Raw genomic sequence first — 23,092 nt, forward strand, 5'->3', positions numbered from 1 at the left:
AGAGAAGAGGGAATACCTGGTCCAAATATTTTCCTTGTAGAGTGTACAATTGGGAGAAAAGGCGAGGTACAGTCTTAAATGTCCTACCCATTACAATACTGTCGCAGGGACATAGAATCTTCAAATTTTCAACAGTGCCAAAAATCTGTTGAAGATAGAAAGACTAGAATAAATAACACAGAATTCTAACGAAAAATGCTTTAATATTAGGGGGTCTAATATTCTTATTCTGGAAAGAAGAAATAATTAATATTCTGGAAAGAAAAAAAATAATTAATTTTAAACATCAACAGAAGAAAAAATGTCATACTTTCTTTCGAGAAAGTAAAGACAAACGGAATATTGCTTAATATGACCAGTTAATTGTGTTGCACTGTAAATAGAAAATAAACTATGTATTTGCGTGCTAGCTAGAATGCCATTTTAAAAAAGTTTCACATCTATAGTTCTAAAATAACTTTTGGAGAAGTTATAAGAATAAATATTAGAAACTTGCAGAGAAGCTTCAGTGTCAAAATTACTTATACTTTATTACAACTATTACTATATGCTTACCTATATATCTTAGTAATCGTTGATGTTGGTTCTTTCGCCGCTCTCTTCTTCATATGTGAGGTACAAATACAAGGCTGCATGAGCAATTTTTTAAACAGTGACGCAAATAGTACATTATTCTGAATACTTATTTTGATTATACACTGTTCTATTCGTTCAAACGTAAATACTACTAGCCTTACAAATATTTTGCAAAATAACACTAAATTTTCCTATCATAATTTAAAAATTCCCTTCTCTGGTGTATGGCAAAACGGGGAAAGATCAAATGGGAATTCCCGTTTTGCCTTACAATCAAATTAATATACACTATCTTAGCATCATAGCCTGAAGTAATGAAAACAGGCATAAGGCCAAACGGGAAGACGCCCTTTAAAATCCATAGCTAACTCTGGCTGCCTCATCGGAGCAGAGCCCACAGAAAGAGTTTCCCAATAATATTACCCAAGAAACAAAGGAATACTTACACTGTACAAATCCTTTGCTTAATATATAAAGTTTGCAATAATTTTGAAATTTCTGTTGAATTATAACACCCCTTTTTTCAACCTCGTACCAGATTCTCCTATTTGCTGAATGCTCTAACTAGAAATCGAAACTTCCTCGTAGTTAAATATTAAGTATTGATGACATCACAAACTATTTTGCTGATGAGTACTCATCTACAGAAATATTACAGGCTAAAATGAAGAGCTTATAATACACAGAACATTTAGATGGAAGCGGCCATTTTTATTGATAAGATATATATATATATATATATATATATATATATATATATATATATATATATATATATATATATATATATATATATATATATATATATATATGTGTGTGTGTTCGTGTCCTGCAATTTAAATATTTCAGTTTAATGTGCAAATGCTCTTTAGGCTAAGGGGGACGGATAATTATGACAAGTGAATGATGATAGAAGAATTGGTGGTAGGGATGGGCACGAATCGAGCTAAAACTCGACTCGACTCGAAACTCGAAGCGAATTCGAGTCGAGTCAAAGGTAATTTTCTCGAGTCGAGTTCCGAGCCGAGTCACTGTTTGGAGATCGAGTTTCGAGTCGAGTCGAGTTTGATAACTGGCTCGCTCGTTTAGCTCGTTTTTACTCGTTTTGAAATCATGGCTTGATTAGACTGGAAAGCGAAAGCTATGAGAAATGTATGCAGTAATGTGCAATATTTTTAGTGTTGCTCACGGGATGGAACACTGCTTGCATCTCGTCTTATCTCGATTAACAAGACGACAATTGATTTTTATAACGAGGCAAACTCAAATGTCGTGAGCACCAATATAAGTATATACTGTAGTTCTTACCACCAAGACTGAGACCTGCACGGTCGAAGTTTTGAGCCTAAGCAGAAGCCCAACCCGGGTAGATATGTTAAGCGGCTGAGCTCGGTTCAACTGAGCGAACAGCTCGAGCCGGCTCGGTTGAGATGAAGCACTGACTCGGCTCCGGTGAGCAATCGGCTCAAGCCGGCTTGGTTGGGGTGAGCCATCATCTCAGTTTATTTCGGCTCGGTTGGGTAAGTTGTTGGCTCGGCTCGATAGTAAATGAGCTGCGGGCCGAGCCGCTCGGGCCGTTGAGAGCCCTAAACCCGAGCCGAGCAGTTTCGAACATGTTTGGCCTGCGCCCTCTAACTTTTAACGATTTTTGGATACTTGCTCCGGATACTTGCTCCTCTGGAACTCAAACCCGGAACCTTGTGAACAATGTCCTTGCCTCCTAGACTTCACGATTACCGAGGTCAGCAGTCAACTAGTTTTTAGTATTCAGATACAAATCGTCTATCTTTTATGTTTATACACGATAGAGGTCTGCATGGGCTGGAATTTTTAGCCAGGGTCCGGCCCGTGAATTTATAATGTTAGGCCCGATCGTAGTTCGAAATATGTTTTAGCATTTAGGTCCGAACTTGTGTGATAATTAAATGAGATCAAAATAAGCCTGAATTACAGAAACTTATTAATGAACGGAAAATTACATTTCTATTTACAGCAATTAGAACTTTGATTTTGAAGTTGTGCTTTAAAATTTCTCCAGAAGAAACGGTCCAATAAATATCCTTGTATATACAATATATTTACAAAGTTAGGACCGAGAAATATGGTTCATATTTTAAAATTTATGGCCCGAGTCCTTAGTAGGTCCGAGTCCAGCCCGCGGGCAGGGCCGCGGTGGCTCAGGGGTGGAGCGTTCACCTCTGGTGCTTTGGGGTCCTTGGTTCGATCATAGCTCTCGCCAAGTCAATTTTGTGGTGTACAAATGCCGTGTGCATGGGTTTCCTCAGGGTTCTCCCGTTTCCTCCCAATAATAATAATAATAATAATAATAATAATAATAATAATAATAATAATAATAATAATAATAATAATAATAATAATAATAATAATAAAGTTGTAGTAGTAGTAAGTATCATTGATAATAATTATATTGTCTATGTAGGATACTTGAAGAAAGTACTTAAAACTACACACAGCATTTGGCTCGTTTTGGCCCGACGCGACTCGAAACTCGAGTCAATTTCGAATCGAGTTTCGAGTCGAGTTGGAGGGAATATTTCGAGTCGAGTTCAAAGATGTCTGTTTCGAGTCGAGTCGAGTTTCAATGAAAACTCGCTCGTACCCATCCCTAATTGGTGGAATGGTGGAATTGTGGGAGGACACGGGAGTACCCCGAGAAAACTCACGGACACGATATTCACCACAAACTTACTTGACTGGGAATCGAACTTGAGATTACATGCACCAGAGGCAAACTCTCTACCACTAAGGCAGTGTGTCCTCCGTTGTTGTCCTGCATATGGGCTACTTAGAGAACTGTAATCGGTTTGACTATTTTGTGATTTTCTAAACTTCAGAATTTGAATGTCGCATTATCTATTGCTCGGGCGATTGCCCGAATCACCCTATGTAAAGGCTGCTACTTCAAATAAAATATTAAATAGACACACTAACTCTGTTTTGGTTGCACGGTTTTTCAACACAAGCACTTTTTTCTACACCTTTTCTCAATGTCATCACCGTTGTGCAATTTTTAAGACTTTTATTGGCTCTTTTTTCGCATTTTATTCCATAGTTCAACACTACAATAATTTGACAAGGAACACCGAACGGTGAGGCATCACATTACTTTCGCATCATCAGTGCAATCCCGTTAGGCAAAAACTATTAAATAGAAGCTACAAGAAGGAGGTAACATATCAACCTGACCAATCATAGCTTTCACCAATCAATATTGTTGAGTACTTTTGCACATACCAAAGTGACCGGATGTGTTGATTGGATGATTGATTTGGACTTAGAATCCCGTTCAGCACCGAAGCAATATGGCACGTGGACCTACAGAATGTGGGTCGAACCATTGAGCTCCTACCAAGAACTGAGCTGAAGACGCGTACTCTAACCACCTACCACGAGCATTGCTTCATGACCAGAGGAAACATCACTAAAAAAATACAAGAAACACTCAAAGATTAAATGTTACCTATTTTAATAGTTTATTATTATTATTATTATTATTATTATTATTATTATTATTATTATTATTATTATTATTATTATTATTATTATTATTATTGATTTTTACTTTAATAGTGTTGTGTTGTGGGATTTGTTTTGGGCAAACGTTTTAGTGCATCAGTAAATTTGAGTCCTTATACAGGGTGGTAGGTAACTCCAACGACAAACTTTGGGAGGCGATTCCTTAAACGAAATGAAAGAAAGAAGTTCTAATAAATATGGGCCGAAAAATGCCTCCTTTCTGTTATGATCCATTGAAAATCCAAAAAATAATTTTTCAAAACTCCCTAACTTAGGAACTATAGGACCTATCCCAAGCAGTTTAAGGAATTACACAGGAACTAGTATGTTCTCTATTTAAATATCCATGTTTTACCATCTTCCATTATCGGTGAAAGGAACTGTGAAAAGGAAGTTGAAGTATAGGGATACTCCTTTAAGTACTAATGGTGCGTTCGTTTCGCTGGTACCGGTGAATTCTGAAACATGGATATTTAGATAGAGTATAAGTTTTCATTTGCTCTATATAAAATTGCGATCAAAAGGTTTATGAAGCAATTCAGTGTCACGGGAATGTCGAAAGGTTTGTGAATCAATTTAGTGCGACGGAAAACGTGCCAGAGAAGAAAAAAGGCGTGAGCAAGCCTCACGATTATACACTTGGAAACATCGATGGCATTCGTAGCAGTGTTGTGGATTCTCCAACGAAGAAATCGTTGAGACTTTGACTATGGAAAATGATGTATAGTTGACCAGCACCTGGCATATTCTTTGGCAAGATATGCAGATGTTCCCCTCTAAAATTCATGTATTCTAGGTGCTAACAAACGCGAACCGTGTCTTAAGAGGGAGAGACCGCACGTGAATTCGGCGATCACATGGAAGAAAATCCTGATGTGTTGGATAAACTGTGGATGAGAGATGAAGCGTACTTCCACTTCACGGAAAATATAAACAGATAAAATGTCCGTTTCTGAGGACTATAAAATCCACACATGATCGAGGAGACCAGCCTTCACCCGGGCAAACTGTTAGGATTGTTTGATTGGTCCCTTCTTCGATGGATACGTCACTGCGGAAAATTACCAGGAAATGTTGCCGACCTTTTTTCTTCCTGAATTGCGACGGAAAAAAGGTTCCCATTACATCGACAGTGGTTCTAACAGGAGAGGCAATGTCTAGAACTCACATGACTGCAGACGTGCTCAGTTATCTCCATTCCAAGTTCCAGGATCCAATGGTGTAAAATCGATTTTCGGTCACTTTGATTGAAGATTTTCGTGGCTATCCACCTGGCCTGATTTGAACCCCTGCGAGTTTTTCCTATGAGGATTCTTGAAGGAGAAACTACTTTTTATGGCTCCTCGTACACTACAAGATTTGCAGACGGCAATCATTGATTGCTGCATACTTGTCGATAGATATATTTGTAGATGGGTTTTCCAAAACTTCACGATTCGCATGCGGAAGGTTTGCAATAGGTGTGGGGGACATATTGAACATATCATACATTCTGTTCACTAGTATTTAAACTTAGAACAGTACTCTTTAGAGTGATGCTTTGTTTATTTGCATACCTTAATTCATTTGGTTACAATAATAAAATGAAAAAGGGACTAATTATAACAAACATCCTGTATAAAATATATCAAAAAACTTAATTTTGAAGATAAATATCAATACTAATTAATTAATTTAATTAACAATATTCTAAATAGGGCCTATTGTTGCTAAAGAAGGCTATTTTTCATAGAAATACAGTAGAGCCTATTAATCAAAACAAGAACGTTCGATACAAAATGCCTAGAGCTTCTGAATTAGAAGGAACTATTTGGTATCCTGAACTAATTCATTAGATAATATTCAAATGCATAACTTCCATTTTCGAGTGTCCATAGGAGTGTCTTGTAATGAAAAAAAAATCTCAAATTTGAGATTTCATTGATATTACATGTTCCTTTGTATTCCTAAAGAAATAAATGTTTTTCCACTTCCATTTTCATTCTTTCATTCCCCCTTCCATATACTAGTGGACGTGCAAAGCAGTGATGGCAAGGTTCAGGTTCATCAGGTCACCTGGATTACTTAGGTCACAACTTTTGTCCACGCCACCCGGATCTGGGTCTCGCTTCTCAGACTTGATCTGGCCCCGGTGACCCTGGGAGACCATTGACCCAGTAAACTTGAAGTAACAAACCACAATAATAACTCAAGCATTACTGTAGATTTTATAGTGGGTTGGAAATGTTCATTACTCGAACTCGAATATTCATGTTCGACTACTAATGTGGTAATTCTCAATCAAGACATCATATCTCTTGAATATTTAAAAGAATTTCATGTTTAATCATCTCCCCATACTTATAAATAATACAGTGATTTTCGAACATAAAATACACGAAAAGTTTTAACAAAACAGTATTTGGGCTCAACTGTATCTCATACTTAACATTGGCAGATTTTACAGGCTCTCTCGACATCCCTTACATGAGCTTTTCTTTTCTGTGATTCCCATGCGCTTACAGTCTGACGGACCTTGCAGTTGTCTTTCAGTGTAGCGTTTTGGTACCCACATACACGTACACAAGACAAAAAGAATATGATAGATTTAGTGAGAAAAGAGAGTGTTTGTGAGAGAAAAGCGATAATCATGTTTTTTAAATTTACGTATGTTTTCCATATGTACGACGATGTTTCGTTGAGTTCGAGTCTAGTTAGATCAGACCGAATCTGGTGGGTCATAGGTCTAACACAGCGTTTCCCAACCGGTGTGCCGCGGCACACTGGTGTGCCGCGAATGGGCCGCTGGTATGCCGCGAGGAAATGAAAACAAAATCATTAATTATAAAGCAACCAAATTACAAGACAGGAAAAATGTACATTTTTGTTTCACATTAGTATGAACCTCTACAATGAAAAAAAAAAAAAACACTGTAATTGTAATATATTAATGTATATACATACATTACTACTACATAGACTGTATTTCGAAAACATAATTTTATTAATATTTAAAAATTGTGACATATATTAACCATGTTAATAAATCATAAGTTTCACACTGTGTTACTTGTCTGTACATTTTTAATGTTAAAAAAAGTATTTATTATCATTGTTATGACCATTATTACTTCTTTATTGTTACAGGTTATTTCGTAACTTGAAATTTTAAAATCTCATTCTACCTTTTCGACAAAGCAAACACTCATACAAATTACCTCCATCTGTTTTAAAAGTACAAGTGATTTGTTTGTTCGTTTGTTATTTAGTTATCTTCCTTAGTGAAAGGTTGGATACAGTCTTCAAAAAGTAAGTTTATTTTAAAAAGCCTGAGTCCTATATTTCATTGGAATTGTTTTCTATTTTTGAATTAGAATGAAAAATAAGTATAATGATTTACGATGGGGGAAAACCAGTGATCGAGCTTTTTTCTCTGTGAGAAGGTGGACAGTAATCACAGAAAAAAATACGACGGTATTTTCTATTTACTACTACTACTAATAATAATATCTATGAGTGTGCCGCGAGAATTTAAGTTACACCCGTAGTGTGCCGCGAGAATTTAAGTTACACTCGTACTGTGCCGCGAGAATTTAAGTTACACCCGTAGTGTGCCGCAAGTTGAAAAAAGGTTGGGAAACGCTGGTCTAACAGGTTCCAGGTCACGGGTCACAAAGTTTGTGACCTGTTCCATGCTGGCTTCAAATGGGACTAGAGACCGTGGCATTTAATATATCAAAATGCAAGTTCAAACCTACGGGTTTATTCAGTTCTTAAGGAAGATTTGTATTTTGTTCATGAATTGATTTAGAGTTTAGTGTCCCCTTCAGCAATGATGCTGTATGAGACATGAACCTACAGCTTAACGTGGAATCTGAACTATATGAACTCTTGGGTCTCCCAGGTCAAAGGCGCGTACTCTAACCGCTTAGCCACGAAGGAATTTGCATCTTCAGATAAGTAGTTTATTAGTGACCAAAAATTATTTGAGTGGCTCGGGTGAACATAATTGTAAACGCCAGTTCCGGTGAAAATTGAGTTATTAGGTGGAATAGGTTATGATTGAACTACAGAGGAGAATGTAGGTAGTTTAATTTCAGAAATGTACCTGCAGATGGTAGGAACAGCTTATTTAGTATGTCATTGCATTGACTTGTATGAGAATGATTAACCTTCTTTTCAAGTTCACTCGAAAGTTGAGCCGATTATCTAAAAAAATATTTTTATCGAAATGATTCTGACGACGATTCTTTTCATTTTTTGTTATAACGCTGGGCCTATTTAGTCAAGCAGACCTCCTTCGTGGCTATATAGTTAGTGTACTCGACTTTAGCGCTGGAAACTCGAATTCGAACCCCAGTGGGAGCTCGTATAGTTCTGATACCACGTTAAGCTATTGGTCTACTTCTCATATTGCTTTGCTACTGAACGGGATGCTAAACTCGAATCAATCAATCAACTAACCCACTGGAATCGAATCAATCAATCAACTAAGGTTCGTCGACCTTACCACTCCTTCTTCTAAGGATGCGTTAACTGACCTTGTTATTGAATAACATTATTAGTATTTCTCCGAAAAACAAATACATTGAAATTTATGAGCATGATTTCTCTAATGATTTTCTTCATACTCATAAATGGATATTTCAACTCTAAGTTCTGCCAATAATGACTACAAAGGGAATACTCGTAGGGATCATGATTTAACATGCTTGATTGAAATGTTATGGGTAAAAGAAAGAAGAAATTCGTTGAAATGTTTAAACAACAAATAGACTAAAATGTTCTATAAAAGTGTGTAATTTATAACTGAAAAACAAATGTGTTATTGTAATCAAATGTGTGATGTGGAGAATGTGCAAAACAATGCCAAACCAAACCACTGAGTAAGCTCAAGTGTTATTTTCCTCGGGAGTACATATCTGGAAATTTTTAGAATAGTATCATAGGGCAGCCTCAAATTCAGAGGCGGCGAAACAGTGACGACGCTAGAGGAAAAAAGAGGCGGGCGCCCTGGTGGCATAGTCTGCACTTACCCATGATTACCGTGACAGACATGTTGGACTATAATCAGTGGTGGGTCTAGGCCGGGGCCGGGGGGCCTAGGCCCCCCAGTTTTTTGACTGACAAACATAATTTAAGCTATTATTCATATATTTTTGACAGTTTATAATAAACTCATGATATGCCTTCATAGTCTGGGTTCTGGCTGCCTCTCCCCCCCAGTTTTTATCTTCTAGATCCGCCTCTGACTATAATGTGGGTGAAGTAAAATAGAATTATTATTTTTGGTATACATAAGAGTAGCTTCCCCTAAAAAAAAAAAAAAAAAGGCTCTGTCCTTCCACTTGCTCTTCCCCCAAGAAATTAAAACTGTCATTCTTACTTCTGAAAAATTATCATAGTCGAAGTAAGAGAGGGAACATAGGAATGTAAACAAACAAAGAACAACAACAACAACAACAACAACAAAAGAACTTTGTACTGAAATACTTCAACTATCATATTTGAGCATCCAAAATTATTAAACTACGTAGAATTAGGAATTCCGCTAGTCCCTAGTTCACCCATTAATTGCATACAAAATACATGTTAATTACGAATTATTGAAATTAATTTACAAACTTATGACAATAATGTCACTTTATTTCCTCCCACCAAAAACTTTTTAATAAACTCTTTTTAATTTACGTCCCATGATTATCGGCTAGGTTAAAGGAGATGGTGATGATGAGAAATGAATGCAATGGTGGAATGAATAAAGTGGGAGGAAACGGGAGAACACCGAGAAAAACAAAACATACGGTGTTTGTCTACTACAAAGTTCACTTGGCACGAGCGAGGATCGAACCAGAGACCCCACACCAGGGTGAACGCTCTACTAGACCCACCGCACCCCCCAGTAACTTGTTAGTGGGGGAAGTTTACTCTAAAAATATTAAGTGGGAGAATTTCCCCAGGATTTTTGTACCCTGGCTGAATTCTTAACTAAAGACACGGTTATTCCCAAAGTTTAATATTGGTTAAAACGGGACCATCTCATTTATGTCCGGAGGCGCGGTGGCTCAGTGGTAGAGCGTTCACCTCCGGTGCTTGGGGTCCCTAGTTCGATCCCAGCTCGCACCGTGTGGACTTTGTGGTGGACAAACACCGTGCTCGTGGGTTTCCTCGGGGTTCTCCTGTTTCCTCCCACTTTCTTCATTCCACCATTTCACTCATCTCTCATTATCACCGTCTCCTTTAGCCTAACCGGGATAACCGTGGGACGTAAAACTTAAGCTGGATCGCTAGTCACATTTAGGGTAAAACTTTCTCACTAGATGGCAGAGCACATTGCGACACATGCGATGTTGCCACATGAGTTACGAATAGAAAAGTGTTTAGAGACGATTATGCACACCTGAAGATTATAACAGTTCCAAATAACAACACTTTTATCACTTTTGTCCAGAAACATCTGCAGGATTTTTCCAAGGGCGAGGAAGGGGCAAAAGCCAGACATACATTAATATGCATAACGCTTAATGCAAAACAATTATTATTGAGGCATATTGCATAACTTTGTAGACTACATTAAATAGGCCTATATTAAATATTCTAATGGGTGTAACCAAATATAATATGCCTTCATGTGTGTTTCTGGATGAAACCGTTTCGAAACAACCAAACACCTTTCGAAAATGCAGGGTAAAGCCATTGTCCCCATGCCTCCACTGCCCATGGCCTTATCGTTGACAGAGTATTGCTTTGCTCAATGGTGACATTCACCTAGAAACCGGTTGTTAAAATTGTATCTCCACTTTCATATCCAATACTTACGGAAACAACAATTTTCTAGTTTTATGATGTGTCAAAAACCTTTAAAACTTTTTCTTTTAACATTGAGCGAGTATGAAACACATGAATTTAATTTTTCTATACAATCCACTCTACGCTCAATATAAGTTTTCCATTATTTACAAAATATCCCAATGTCTCTGAAGAACTTTTTTTTTTTTTTTTTTTTGATTGGCTACGCAACCTGTCATATACCATTTGTTGCACGCTCTTCATCAGATTGCAACTTCTTTCTCTTTAGTGCCTTTAAGAGATACAAATATGTGAAAACCACTGAGGAGAGATTCAGGACGTAAGGAGGATGAAACAAAGATTTTCAATGATCGCAGCCATTGCACAGGCAGTAGTATGAGTCCGAGTATTGTTATGTTGTAGAGGAAATTTGTTTTCAGAAGTCGGTGTTACTTCGTATAGTAGGTTTACGATTTTTTGGAGATCGGAATACAAGTTATTATTGACTATGAGTTTCGTAGGCTCTAATGCTCCAAAATGACACCCTTTTGGTCCCAGAAGAAAGTACTAACTTCCCTGTAGATGATTGTGTCCGATAGTGGATACTGCCTTTATTGCATGCTCGCTTTCTTACTTTCGGAATGGGGCCGTGGTGGCTCAGTGGTAAAGCGTTCACCTCTAGTGCTTGGGGCCCCTGGTTCGATCCCAGCTCGCGACAAGTGAAGTTTGTGGTGGACAAACATAGTTTGCGTGGGTTTTCTCGGGGTTCTCTCATTTCCTTCCACTTTCTTCATTCCACCATTTCATTTATTTCTCATAATCACCGTTTCCTTTAGCTTAACTGGCATAATCGTCGAATGTAAAACTTAAAATGTTCATATTTTACTTCTGGAATGTAATAGCACACCCATATTTCATTCCAAATAACGAATCTCTTCTGAAAGTTTGCGAAGTGGCAAAATCTCATCACACATCAACACATCCTGCTTCAGTTCGTCTATCAGCTGGCATGATACCATCCTGGCGCACACATTCCGAAATCTGAGCACTGCGTGGAAAATGTTATAGATTGAACCGTGACTTATGCCAGTGATTGTAGCTGCTTCACCCAGTCACTTTGCATTGCCCCTTATCACAATTTCAATTTACATAGAGCAAAAACGGTAAGTGATAACAAGCAATTATTTGTTGGTATAGATTCAGCGTCCCAAGCATAGGTTCTATCTGCGCTCCTTATTCTTATGTTGAAACCACAAGTGGTACACGTATCACTTACGGCCAGAATATTGGATCAATAAGAGCTAGACATAGAGCACTCAGTTTTGGCTGGAACCCAGCTCGCGCCAAGTGGGCTTTGTGGTGGACAAACCATATGTGTGGGTTTCCTCCGGGTGCCTCCCTTTCTTTCATTCAACCATTTCATTCGTTGTCATCATCACCGTCTACCTTTCCTTTGGAGAGCACAATTATAGGACGTTACAAAAGAAAAAGAAACATTCATGTCTCTCGGTTATGCCATGTAGGCTAAACGAGACGGTGATGATAAGAATGAATGAAATGGTAGAATGAGAAAAGTAGGAGCACACGGAAAACCTGGAGAAAACCCCCCACGTGTTTGCCCACCATAAAGCCCACCTGGCAAAGCTGAGATCGAACCAGTGATCCCACACACAAGATGTCAATCCTCTACCACGGAGCCACTGCAGCTCCGGAGTAGAAAAAGAATTTGCATTTTTACATGAGTGGTTGCGTTTCTCAACTGAAGATATACATACTTTCTTTTCATGATAGGAAAAAATAATCAAGCTTTACGGTTTTATGAATTTTTTAAATACTAACTAGGGAAGGTCGCGGGATATTACTCTGACATCGTATCGATATTATGCTCAGTCGATGCCTTTTTGTATATGAAACAATTAGGCAACCGGAGAAATCCTCGATCGCAAGCGTGTTCGAACTATGAGCGTTAAAAGTTCAAAATTGAACAGATTTTGCATAAAGTTTGAAAAACCATTTCTTGAGATAGACGCTTCAGTTTTGGCATCAGGGAGTTCTCCTGGATGCACAACACAGTAGTAAGATCAAACCTTACGCATTTTGCAAGATAAGGGCAATTATTTGGAAGGGTGTGAAGGGTAATGGCGTCTACACCTTGCAAATTGCTCCCCATGTGGCATACTGGGTCAATAAGATAATAAAATGTGTTTGATACCCCTATTGGAGTGTATTGTTATTCAAATATCACTTTCTGTGTAGCCTCCTTCAAATTGAGCCAAAGCATTTGTCTTGAAAACGCTTTGCAAGGCGTGCAAAATTCAATGAAGAACGTCGTGGTATTCACAATGAAACTTGTGATGATCTATATCAGCGTTTCCCAACCTTTTTCAACTTGCGGCACACTACGGGTGTAACTTGAATTCTCGCGGCACACTCATAGATATATTATTATTTTATTCGTAAATATAAAATACCATGTTTTTTTCTTTTTTTTGTGATTACTGATCTCACAGGGAAGAAAGCTAGATCGCTGCTCCCCCCCCCGTAGTAAATCATTATTTATATGCTTATTTTTCATTCTAGTGTAAAAATAGAAAACAATTGCACTGAAACATAGGACTCAGGTTTTTAAAAATACCCTTTCTTTTTCGAAAACTGTATCCAACCTTTCACTAAGAAGGAAGATCACTAAATAACGAACGAACAAACTAATCTCTTGTACTTTAATAACACAAATGTAGGTAATTTTTGTACAAGTTTGCTTTACCGAAAGAAATGACTGATATTTTAATATTTCAAATTACAAAATATTCTGCAACAATAAAGAGGCAATAATGGTCATAACAACGATAACAAATACTTTTTCAACGTTAAAAATGTACAGAAAAGTAACACAGTATGAAACTTATAATTTATTAACATCGTTGATCTACATTACAATTTTTAAATATTTTATGAAGGTTAGAATTGTTCAATACTATTAGTAATGCAAGATTATTTCAATAATATCTATTGAAGGTAGCAATTGTTTAATAATAATATATGAAGGTTACAGTTGTTCGAAAATTAATGAAATAAGTTAGTGCACGAAGCAAAATTAATGTGCAACTTGAGCTTGATGTTCTTTCATAATCTTCTTCAATTGTGGACTGATAGTTGTTAAACACAGCCTCATGTCGTGTTACGGAGTTAACAATTCTGACTTGTTCGTACACTTGATTGTGTTCTTCGCAGAAAATCCTGCTTTACCTAAGTAGGATGTAGAAAAGGGACTATGAACTTTGTAGAAATAGCTGGATATTCTCTCCGGAGAGAAATCCAGAATGATGCCTTGTCTTCTTGTGAGTGCTGGAGCTTCAAACCTCGGTCTTTCCTCACATCGAACAATTCACTTTTTCCCTGCACATTTAATTCTGCTGATTGTAGGACAGAAGGTGCAAAGGAGCCCCTTACCCGACCCAGTCAAATGAATTAAACTGAAGCGTAGGAAAATACTTCTCAACATACTAAAATACATACACAACAAAGACAATGTGTATGAAATGAGTAGTGGTCTGCGCGGATGCGGATACCCGCGGATATCCGCATCAAAACGGGTATCCGATATATATATTTCGTTTTTGTGCGGATAGCGGATAAAGTTGCGGATATGGTTTCCTACTTCTTTTCCCTACATAAAAAACGCTATGAAATTTGTGATGATGGTGGAAAGAGCATTAAGAAAGGTTTGTTTTGAATTAAAAGTTTTAAAGCCGGTTGAAAAATGACTAAAATCAAGATAGATGTGTTTGAAGGTTGTGACTCAGTGACAGGAAAAGGACAAGAAATGACAGAAGAAAGTTATTTTATAGCTATTTAAAATGTGTCTAAAGTATTTTCAAAATCACGACTATTATAAAATATGTAAGCTATATTTGCTACCTCATTATCTGCGGATGCGTATGCGAATAGAGATGCTACGGATGCGGTACGAATGCGATATTTTATATCCGCGCAGACCTCTAGAAATGAGTGTTGAGAGACGTGTCAATTTTACAGCGCTTTGTAATCTCAAATGTCACATTTGTTTTGTTTTCTAATTCTGACCTCCCAAAATGAGAGTTTCTCCCTAAATGAGAAAATTTTGTCACTTAAGGTTAGGATATTTTCCTTTTTTCCTTGCATGCATTTCTTCAGCGTATTCAATGTTTGGAATATGTCGGTAAGAAAAGTAACTTTATTGCACCAAGAATCATCACTAAGGAAATCGACAAATTCACTTTCTTCTGACAAAGAATAGAAGAAATTGTTCTTTAAGTGCATAAAATCTTGACAATACACGACTACGAGATAATCACCTCGATTTCGTCGCGGGACACCAGCGGCCCATTCTTGACACACCAGTGTGCCGCGGCACACCGGTTGGGAAACGCTGATCTATATTGTAGTGTTCTTCCCAGACCTGTATCCATGGGAGGTCTAGGGGTCGGACTCCCCTTAAATTTTTACTGCCACCCTTAAATTTCCACGGTAGCAGTGACGACGCCAGACGGGGGGCAAGGGGGGCGAGCGCCCCCCTAGTATCTTCTTCTGCCCCCCTGACTGCCACCTAGACTGCCCCCCCAGACTCCTACAATATTTAAACATTCTACATGTAGTATTTTATATCAGTATCATAACCAATCTCATCGTCAAATTGTAGTCTACTTTCCATGCATTTACTATGTGGCAGATTACACCTCAAGCTTTCTTCTTTGAGCGTCTGGGTATGAACGCATATTTCTGTTTTCTGATTTAGTTATAGGGGTCTACTTCTTTCTTATGATTTTTAATTATTGTGCCTAGCGAACAATACTAGATTTGGTCGATTTGTTTTCTTCTCATTGGATCAACTTCGAAGGGAACAAAAGAAAGATAAAAACAGTTACGTAACTTGTTTGTATTTATCCAGGTTTGAAGTTTTCAGTTTCATATTTTGTTTTTTTAGAGGTTATATATATATATATATATATATATATATATATATATATATATATATATATATATATATATATATATATATATTTTCTGAAACAGTATTCTCGGCTTTCAATATTCAGAGGATGTGCTTATAACAGTTTAGTTTGCAACTACCAGGGCTTAATTTTTTGAAGGGGATAAAAAGAGTTGTGTTTTCCCTTCCTGCAAATGATGATAATAAATTTATGGAATTAAATTGATTTCCAATAAAACGTATTGTCAGAGTGCTGATCTTTAGTTAGTAATTGGTTTATACTAGTGCTCCCTTACTTATTTTGTTTCAAAGTACTGACGTGACGTCTACCATATTGTCTAGGTACTGCTGAAAAATTCGTAGCCCAACAAAGGAGTGCACGTGGAATGGTGAAGTTTGACTTCTACACGTCCCCCGGAGTCAATATACTACCTTGTACAGTGCTCCAGTTTTTGCAGAAAAGTTAAAAAATCTGAAGATTTCCTCGCACCACTGTTCGTAGCACTACCCGTATCAGATCTAAATTGACGTCCTTTCGAGTGTTATTTAAGTTTGGAAAATAAGTACATGTAATAGTTAGACGGAGCTAAATCTGCGGAATAAGAATGATGATCTAGACATTGAAATCCTAGATTATGCAATGTCAGTTGTGTTCGCAGGGGCTTTATGGACAGGTGTATTCTCCTGAAGGAACAAAAATTCATTCTTTTCATTTTCCGCGGCGTTGAACTTCGAATTTTTCTTTCAGTTTTGTAAGTAATGCAGAGATTCTGGATTAAATATCTGACCGTAGCGGAGGTAGTCTACGAGTACGACTCCATACTTATCCCAGAAGAATGTTGCAAACAGTTTCTCAACCTACTTCTGTGTCTTGAACTTCTTGGGGCGAGGGAGAAATGAGTGCTACTACCCCATTGACTGTTGTTTCGTTTCAGAATCATAGTGGTAGAACCATATTTCGTCCATGGTTACTATTTGTGAACGAAATTGATCAGCATTACGGTCAAATTGGAAGAAGACTTCTCTTAATGCTGTCACTCTTTTATTCTCCTGACAGATTTTTTGGGAATCCATTATGCCGAGAACTTGCGCATACTCAAGCCATTCTGAATTATGCTACCGACGCGTTCCAAAGAAATGCCCACAATCCCTGACACAAGTTTTGCTGAGAAGGTAAAAACGAGGTGAGAGGTTTTTCTGAGAAAGCGAGATACAGCCAGACCTCAGACTATAATAAGTATATCGTGACTTTACTATACACTTTAAAAACCATATAAATAATAGCTTAAATTATTTTTGTCACTCAAAAACTGGGGTGGCCTAGGCCCTCCGGCCCCGGGCTATATCCACCACTGGCTGAAATGCTGCAATTTTCAAGAATAATGTCACAAATTGCATCCATAATTTCGGGAAGAGTCATTGCTTTTAATCATTATGGATGTAAAGCATAATTTGTTGAGAAATCGCCACGTTTATACTAAGCCTCTTACTTCTTCACCACTGTATATAACGGAGGAGAGTCCCGTGGTGTTTCATTGATTTCCTAATTAATTTACTTCGGTGACTTTCCTTAGTGGAACAAAAATGTTATAACAGGATATGGATGTTCGTGAAATTATCTGTTTGGGCACACATAATCACTTCAGAGGCCTGAGAAACAATTAGAATTTCATTATTAATATGAAAATTTGAATTTGTATATACATACAGAGATATGTTTTTCTAAACTACGTTTCATTTTTCTACCTAGTACCTACACTCCTTCTGGATTGGACTACGATATTTTCAGCAGCAGCTTCTCGTAAATTCTCTCTCTCTCTCTCTACATATATATATATATTAGAGAGAGAGAGAGAGAGAGAGAGAGATCCGTAGCATATAGTACTAGACACATGTGTTAGTTGTAGGATACGCGAAAGTAATTCAATTTACATTTAGGCTTCAAAAGTTTCATTGAAAAATATTTCATGTGCACACGTTACTTATTTGTTAGTTACAAATTTAACTTGAAATAATTTTAATTTATAATCATATAGGTCTAATATAATCATATAGGTCTAACAGCAACGAAATGCACAATGTATTGTAAAATAAGTCAAACGTAATAAATATGTCTTTTTTGGAATGGCAAATAGCCGCCCCCCCCGAAAATGTATCTGCCCCTCCTTTGCCCCCCTAAGAACTTAAAGCTGGCGTCGTCACTGGGGCTAACTAATAAATAAAATACCGGTGGTATAAACTAATATTCGTATTCATCATCAATGTCAGCCTTAGTAGATAATTTATTTGATTTAACTTCTTTTTTACAATAACATGATTTTCGTTTTCCACATATGATACTATATTTTAGTGTAACCCAGTGCAAAATTTTTGCTAAACAACTGATCCGGACAAAACAAAACATTGGTGACAGAGCTTTTTGAGAAAATATTGGTCTCACTCCTAGCTATAGAAGGGGAAGAATCAGGCCTGTAGCCAGCCCAAAAATGTTGGGGAGGGGGCGATTGAACCATATTATAGTTCATCACCATATTATTGTCCATTTGCAAGCCTACCGTGCAGTGACGACGCCAGCTTTAAGTTCTTAGGGGGGCAAAGGAGGGGCAGATACATTTTCGGGGGGGGGGGCGGCTATTTGCCATTCCAAAAAAGACATATTTATTACGTTTGACTTATTTTACAATACATTGTGCATTTCGTTGCTGTTAGACCTATATGATTATATTAGACCTATATGATTATAAATTAAAATTATTTCAAGTTAAATTTGTAACTAACAAATAAGTAACGTGTGCACATGAAATATTTTTCAATGAAACTTTTGAAGCCTAAATGTAAATTGAATTACTTTCGCGTATCCTACAACTAACACATGTGTCTAGTACTATATGCTACGGATCTCTCTCTCTCTCTCTCTCTCTCTAATATATATATATATGTAGAGAGAGAGAGAGAGAGAGAGAATTTACGAGAAGCTGCTGCTGAAAATATCGTAGTCCAATCCAGAAGGAGTGTAGGTACTAGGTAGAAAAATGAAACGTAGTTTAGACAAACATATCTCTGTATGTATATACAAATTCAAATTTTCATATTAATAATGAAATTCTTATTGTTTCTCAGGCCTCTGAAGTGATTATGTGTGCCCAAACAGATAATTTCACGAACATCCATATCCTGTTATAACATTTTTGTTCCACTAAGGAAAGTCACCGAAGTAAATTAATTAGGAAATCAATGAAACACCACGGGACTCCCCTCCGTTATATACAGTGGTGAAGAAGTAAGAGGCTTAGTATAAACGTGGCGATTTCTCAACAAATTATGCTTTACATCCATAATGATTAAAAGCAATGACTCTTCCCGAAATTATGGATGCAATTTGTGACATTATTCTTGAAAATTGCAGCATTTCAGCCAGTGGTGGATATAGCCCGGGGCCGGAGGGCCTAGGCCACCCCAGTTTTTGAGTGACAAAAATAATTTAAGCTATTATTTATATGGTTTTTAAAGTGTATAGTAAAGTCACGATATACTTATTATAGTCTGAGGTCTGGCTGTATCTCGCTTTCTCAGAAAAACCTCTCACCTCGTTTTTACCTTCTCAGCAAAACTTGTGTCAGGGATTGTGGGCATTTCTTTGGAACGCGTCGGTAGCATAATTCAGAATGGCTTGAGTATGCGCAAGTTCTCGGCATAATGGATTCCCAAAAAATCTGTCAGGAGAATAAAAGAGTGACAGCATTAAGAGAAGTCTTCTTCCAATTTGACCGTAATGCTGATCAATTTCGTTCACAAATAGTAACCATGGACGAAATATGGTTCTACCACTATGATTCTGAAACGAAACAACAGTCAATGGGGTAGTAGCACTCATTTCTCCCTCGCCCCAAGAAGTTCAAGACACAGAAGTAGGTTGAGAAACTGTTTGCAACATTCTTCTGGGATAAGTATGGAGTCGTACTCGTAGACTACCTCCGCTACGGTCAGATATTTAATCCAGAATCTCTGCATTACTTACAAAACTGAAAGAAAAATTCGAAGTTCAACGCCGCGGAAAATGAAAAGAATGAATTTTTGTTCCTTCAGGAGAATACACCTGTCCATAAAGCCCCTGCGAACACAACTGACATTGCATAATCTAGGATTTCAATGTCTAGATCATCATTCTTATTCCGCAGATTTAGCTCCGTCTAACTATTACATGTACTTATTTTCCAAACTTAAATAACACTCGAAAGGACGTCAATTTAGATCTGATACGGGTAGTGCTACGAACAGTGGTGCGAGGAAATCTTCAGAATTTTTAACTTTTCTGCAAAAACTGGAGCACTGTACAAGGTAGTATATTGACTCCGGGGGACGTGTAGAAGTCAAACTTCACCATTCCACGTGCACTCCTTTGTTGGGCTACGAATTTTTCAGCAGTACCTAGACAATATGGTAGACGTCACGTCAGTACTTTGAAACAAAATAAGTAAGGGAGCACTAGTATAAACCAATTACTAACTAAAGATCAGCACTCTGACAATACGTTTTATTGGAAATCAATTTAATTCCATAAATTTATTATCATCATTTGCAGGAAGGGAAAACACAACTCTTTTTATCCCCTTCAAAAAATTAAGCCCTGGTAGTTGCAAACTAAACTGTTATAAGCACATCCTCTGAATATTGAAAGCCGAGAATACTGTTTCAGAATATATATATATATATATATATATATATATATATATATATAACCTCTAAATAAAACAAAATATGAAACTGAAAACTTCAAACCTGGATAAATACAAACAAGTTACGTAACTGTTTTTATCTTTCTTTTGTTCCCTTCGAAGTTGATCCAATGAGAAGAAAACAAATCGACCAAATCTAGTATTGTTCGCTAGGCACAATAATTAAAAATCATAAGAAAGAAGTAGACCCCTATAACTAAATCAGAAAACAGAAATATGCGTTCATACCCAGACGCTCAAAGAAGAAAGCTTGAGGTGTAATCTGCCACATAGTAAATGCATGGAAAGTAGACTACAATTTGACGATGAGATTGGTTATGATACTGATATAAAATACTACATGTAGAATGTTTAAATATTGTAGGAGTCTGGGGGGGGGGCAGTCTAGGTGGCAGTCAGGGGGGCAGAAGAAGATACTAGAGGGGCGCTCGCCCCCCTTGCCCCCCCTCTGGCGTCGTCACTGGTTAGCCCTAATCGTGCGGAAATGCGATCCAAACAGCTCGCGCAGCGCCAGACAGGCCTGCCGTGGAGCTCCTGAGCGGTACTTCGAACCCTGTCGGCCTATGCTTATTTATGCATGGCAGAATACGGTGTTCTAATACATCATCGCTAGCCATGTACTTAGTTTTCAGCAAATTGGAATGTCGATTGTGGGAAAATATTGGTCAAACTCCAGGAAATATTCTAAGATATTCAATTGACCGAAAAATTTAAAAAAAGAAAAAAATGGTTAGCGGAAATGGGCGCTCAAAGTTGTGAACCAGGTGATTTTTATTCTCGAGAAAACCGCTGTTTACATACATCATCGCTAGCCGATCTTTTGTTTTTTGGTCACATTTCTCGCGGAATACCGTCAAATATTGCCTGAAGTTTGGCCACTGTTTTCAAATAATCGCCATTAAAATCCGTTGAAAATTTTTAAAAAAAATGGCTATGGATGAGATATTGAAACACCGTCTTCCACAATGAATACCATCATGTCCATGGGTTTTCTCGGGGTACTCCTGTTTCCTCCCTTCTTCTCATTCCCTTCCTTCTCTTCCATCACCATTCACTTGCTTTAATCATCGTTTTTCTTAGCCTAAAGGGTATAATCATCGGATGTTAAACTGAAATATTTCATTTTCTCCGCCGGCTGAGTTGGGTTTTCACGTTCGTTCCGTGACAAAGCGTTTCGGAGACAAATGTCTTTGTTTAATATATTTAGGTGGCCACACAGAAATGTGAAATTTGAACGACAATACAGTTGGTGGAAAATACATTTTATTAGCCTATTGACCCGATGTGCCAAACGGGATGCAATTTGCAAGTTGTAAGACGCCATTACCCTTCAACCCTTCCTCAATAAGTTCCCTTATCTTGCAAAATACGTACGTTTTGATCTCACCATTTTGTCGAGCACCCAAGAAAACGCCCCAGTACCAAACCTGAAGCGTGTATATCAAAAAGCGTGGTTACTTCAAACCTTTTTCAAAATCTGTTCAATTTTGAACTTTCAACGCTCATAATTCGAACAAGCTTGTGCTCGAGAATTCCTCCGGTTGCCTAATTCTTTCATATATAAAAAGGAGTCAACTGAGCATAGTGTCAGTATGAAGCCAGAGTAACACCCCACGATCTTCCCTAGTAAGTAAAACTAATTAGTATTTTCCACTAATGAGTTCAGGCAACTATTCGTGTATATATGAAATCTCAGAAACGTATGTAAATTATTTTCAAGAATATATAACATTTTACCTAAGCAAAATGAGTTTCAGCAAAAATAAATAAAGAAAGAAAAGGAAAGAAGAAAACAGAAAGAACACACAGTTCAAAATGATCGTCAAAATAAACTACTTTTGTATTACACGTGTGCATAATATTTATGTGGAAACAAACAGTTAAAAATTGAAAAGCGCTTAGCTGTTTCTTCAAATTATTCTCCCTTTCTCTTCGCTTCTCTTGCCTCTTCGATCTTTTACTTTGAGCTGAATTCTTCTTTTTTGTATATGATTCCTTCCGTTTCCCCATTTTCCACTTTTATTATTTATAATAGTTTTGTCAGAATTCACAGATTCCGCCTCTGGACTTGAAACGCTAACAAGGAATTGCCCTACTACTGTGACTGCAACAGTACACATGCAAGTTTGGCAACGAAGCATTATGGCGTCCTGCACAAGCATGAGATTCAGCCGCTAAAACTATTTCCGTAAACATAGAATTATATTTGGATAAAATGTAAAACATAACACGAAAAATGGTAATATAATATCCATATTCCGTAATGAGACAACTACTTATAAAATAATTTATGCTTGTAGGTAAAAATTTCATAAAATTGAACACAGGAGTAGCAAAATCTAACAGCAAGCGCCATCTTGCCTACTCATCTTAAAACTCATCAAGTTTTCCTCTTATATGTTACTTTTTTAGGAAACAGAATGCATAATCAGAGGAAATAGTATCTTATGTTGTAGCTGACGCGTAACTCTATTTTATAGTGCAATATTTATAATATGTGCCATTT

The sequence above is a fragment of the Thermobia domestica genome, chromosome 9, assembly GCF_964235325.1.
Source record: "Thermobia domestica chromosome 9, izTheDome1.hap1.1, whole genome shotgun sequence".
Classification (NCBI taxonomy): domain Eukaryota; kingdom Metazoa; phylum Arthropoda; class Insecta; order Zygentoma; family Lepismatidae; genus Thermobia; species Thermobia domestica.